This window comes from Anser brachyrhynchus (genome assembly GCF_964034855.1).
Source record: "Anser brachyrhynchus genome assembly, chromosome: 18".
In the NCBI taxonomy this organism is placed as follows: domain Eukaryota; kingdom Metazoa; phylum Chordata; class Aves; order Anseriformes; family Anatidae; genus Anser; species Anser brachyrhynchus.
This window is the reverse complement of record NC_137711.1, coordinates 8,211,366-8,214,477: the sequence shown is the minus strand read 5'-3', so window position 1 is coordinate 8,214,477 and position 3,112 is coordinate 8,211,366. Positions and strand designations below refer to the sequence as shown.

The 3,112-nt window shown below is 44.2% G+C and overlaps 1 protein-coding gene across 2 annotated transcripts in view; it reads left to right on the top strand.

Annotated features, from left to right (window-relative positions):
• The first annotated feature begins 146 nt into the window (after positions 1-146).
• The window catches only part of ST6GALNAC1 (ST6 N-acetylgalactosaminide alpha-2,6-sialyltransferase 1), a 28,800-nt gene continuing 25,834 nt past the window's right edge, over positions 147-3,112 (top strand). For both annotated transcript variants that reach the window (XM_080560496.1, XM_080560495.1), the window contains exon 1: positions 147-1,765. The gene's annotated coding sequence lies outside the window, so the exon portion shown is untranslated. The remainder of the gene's footprint in view (positions 1,766-3,112) is intronic.

Here is a 3,112-nt window from a genome sequence, read left to right as displayed (position 1 = left end):
CTGAATGTCTTCTTGTGTACTTCTCTCTCCTATGAAATCCTGTTAAACGCTTTATTATCAGGAAGGATTTTCTTGGTTTTAATAACTGCTGACAAAGGGAGGAAAAATTTTCTGACCCAGTTGTAGGGTCAGAATCTTTTCAGATTAGGTTTTTGTTTTGTGTAATTCTTTTGAGTCTGATAATACTACCAAGTATCTCATTATCTGGTCACTGTTTCACGCTACAACACATTCTGTAACACTATACTATTTGACTTTTAAGAATCATTTTATCTTCTAAATGTTTTCACTTAAGTCAGTGTACCCTTATTATGAGATCAAGCTGGCTTTACTACCAAGTCATGACTTCACCTAAATGTAGCATCTGAAAATTCTCTCGTTCAACATGAAGAAATTACGTGGGCAAAGTTGTCTCATGATGTTAAAAATCAAGCAGGCAGAAAGCTGCTGTGTGTCTAGGCCACAATTTCCTTTGTCAGACTGTACAATAGGATAAAGGTAGGAAATTTTTATGTGGGACTTCTCCCTCATCCCAACCTTATCCTTTTCCAAAGTTCTCCTTGAAAGCAGGCAAAGGAGAAATAAGATTTGGATGATTTTTTATTTTTTAGTCTTTGTCTCGCAGACTTTACAGTTTATTTATGAAGTCTTTTTGTATTTATTGTTTTACATTTGAGCCTTCTCTGAACAAAAACACTTCCTCAAACACCTTGGTTTAACTCTGTGCCAGCAGCAACAGCCTCAAGCATGGAAGAACAGCTGCCATCAACCCCATCCCACCACACCTCCCGTGGGCGGTGTGACTGAAACGGCAAGGTGCTGCTGATGACAGGACAGTGGTAAAAGCCCTCCGCCATTTACGAGGCCCATATTTAAGACAGAAATGAAGCCAGTTAAGCAGCCTCTGCCTGAGCCATGAGGCACAGGGATGCCTGCACATACAGCCCCTGGTTGCTGCAGGAAGGCACGGCACAGCGCTGCCAGGCTCTAACAACCGGGAGCCCCTTGGACATGGCTAGGGGGTGTGTGGGGGTGTGTGGGGGGGGGGGGGGGGCGGGGGGCTTTGGGCAACCGGGTGGCACGACCGGAAGGAGCAGGCCCTGCAGCAGGCCCCGTTGCCATGGCAACCGCCAGCTCCTTCCGGGAGGGAAAGCCCACGAAACTGCCGTGCGCGTGTGCGTCAGGCAGTGCGCATGCGCACTCCGCAGGCACAGCCGGGCGCTGCCAGCGACGGGCCTTCCGCGGGGGAGGGGGGACGCGCATGCGCGGGGCCCGCCCCCGGCCGCATGACAAAATGGCGGCGGCCGAGGGCTGGGGGGGGGGATGGTATATACGTGTGTGCTCTGTTCGTCAGAGATCTATGCCAAAGTGTTTTGTAGCTGCCCCCCTTTTTTTTTTTCCTTTTCATTATTCTCTCTTCTTCTGGGGCTCTTATTTATGTGTGTTCCTTACCTCCTAGTAGGTGTGCTTCGGTGTAGCCCAGTGTTATGACACTATTGAGCAAATAAAGAATAGGTTGTTCTGGCTTGGTCTGGTCTTGGGTGGATCAGGGAAAAAGAGTATTTTGTTACACATCCTCAGTGTTTTTGGATGTGTTTCTAGTCTTTCATACAGGCACAGACAAGTCTTTGAGCATGGAACAGAGATCCAGTGTAATTTTTTTTCTTTTTGTAAGTTAGAATGATTTAGCCAAGGAGCTCTAGGTGGAAGAGTTGAAGACAGAAAACAGCAGATTTCCCCTCCTTTGACTCTGTTAGGAGCCTTGGTAGGGATTTCATCTTTAGAAAGTTACCCTGCAGATTTCTTATGTTTGCTTTCCTTTGCATAGTTTGCCTCTGAAATTGGTAAACTCTGTGCTACGTGATTTGATAGCATCTCCTTTGTGCTCAAGCTGGTGTAAGTTACCTATAATTGGGCGTAGCCCAGTGCATTAGTAGTTAAGACAAAGTGGTTGACTGTGCCAACCCTATGAGGAGTTGTGCCAGTGAATGTGGCAGATGTATCTCATAGCAAAGAGATGGGTTTTCACTGTCGTTTTCTTCAAGGGAAATAAGAATAGTAATAGCTGTAACAGATTGTGGCCCCATACCCACCATGAACCCTCTGCTTTTTGCTTCTACAGTGTTATTTTCCATCTTACATTGCCTTCTGCATTCTTCAGGGGAGTTACAGGGTTTTTTGCAAACTATGTCAAATATTTTGATTAAATTCCTCTTAGGCATTTTTCAGAATGAATCAAAGGCAAAAGTTCTCGTTAATATCCACCAGAAGTGAACAAGTAGGAGTTTCCAGACTAGTTTTGGGGAGGAAAAAAAAAAGCACCCCCCAGTCCCTTGTTTCTCTTAATCACTGTATCCAGGCTACATGTGTCTGGCAGGGAAATAAATCTGCAGTTTCTCAGAATTTGTAATAAACTGGATTTATTCCTATAAGAATGGTGGGAAGAGAATTCAAAAACCATGCTTTATATAACAGACTATTTTAGAAAATACATTTTCCTCTGAAGAGTGAAATAGCCAGTTCTGAAACATGCAGTAACTACTGGCTATAAGGAATTGGTGTGGTAATCAAGCAGTGAATGTGTGGCGTAAGCATCTCCTTAAGAAGACAGTTTCACCTTACTACCTCCCAAGCTTTTCTGGATGAATCATGTTGAGATGACATGAGGACTATATGAAAAAGGCCACAGACAAATCTTTAAAACCTCGATGTTTTAGCCTTCTCTGCCTGTGTTTCTCTGGAAGTTGTCTGACCGGCGTAACCTCAGAGGTGGTAGAAAACGTGTAGTGAAAATGCATACCTTCTCTTTGTGGCGTGTGCATGATTCTCTTTTGTCCATAATATGACTAAAGCTTTTCTCAGAGAAGTGGGGTTTTATAGGGCCTTTGACGTGTTCCAGGAATCTGATCTTTCATGTGAGTCCTCTCTGAATGTCAAATGAAACAGCAGAGATTCTGGTCTGAGTACATATTCAGACTGTGAGTTATGGAAGAAGCACTAGATAGTAAGAATTCCTAAAGGTAAGGTAAGGAGATGAAAACGTAGTGCTAGCACTACGTCTTTGAATCTGGCTTTCTGCAAGGACAACATGGGAGTCCATGTGAATTATTTT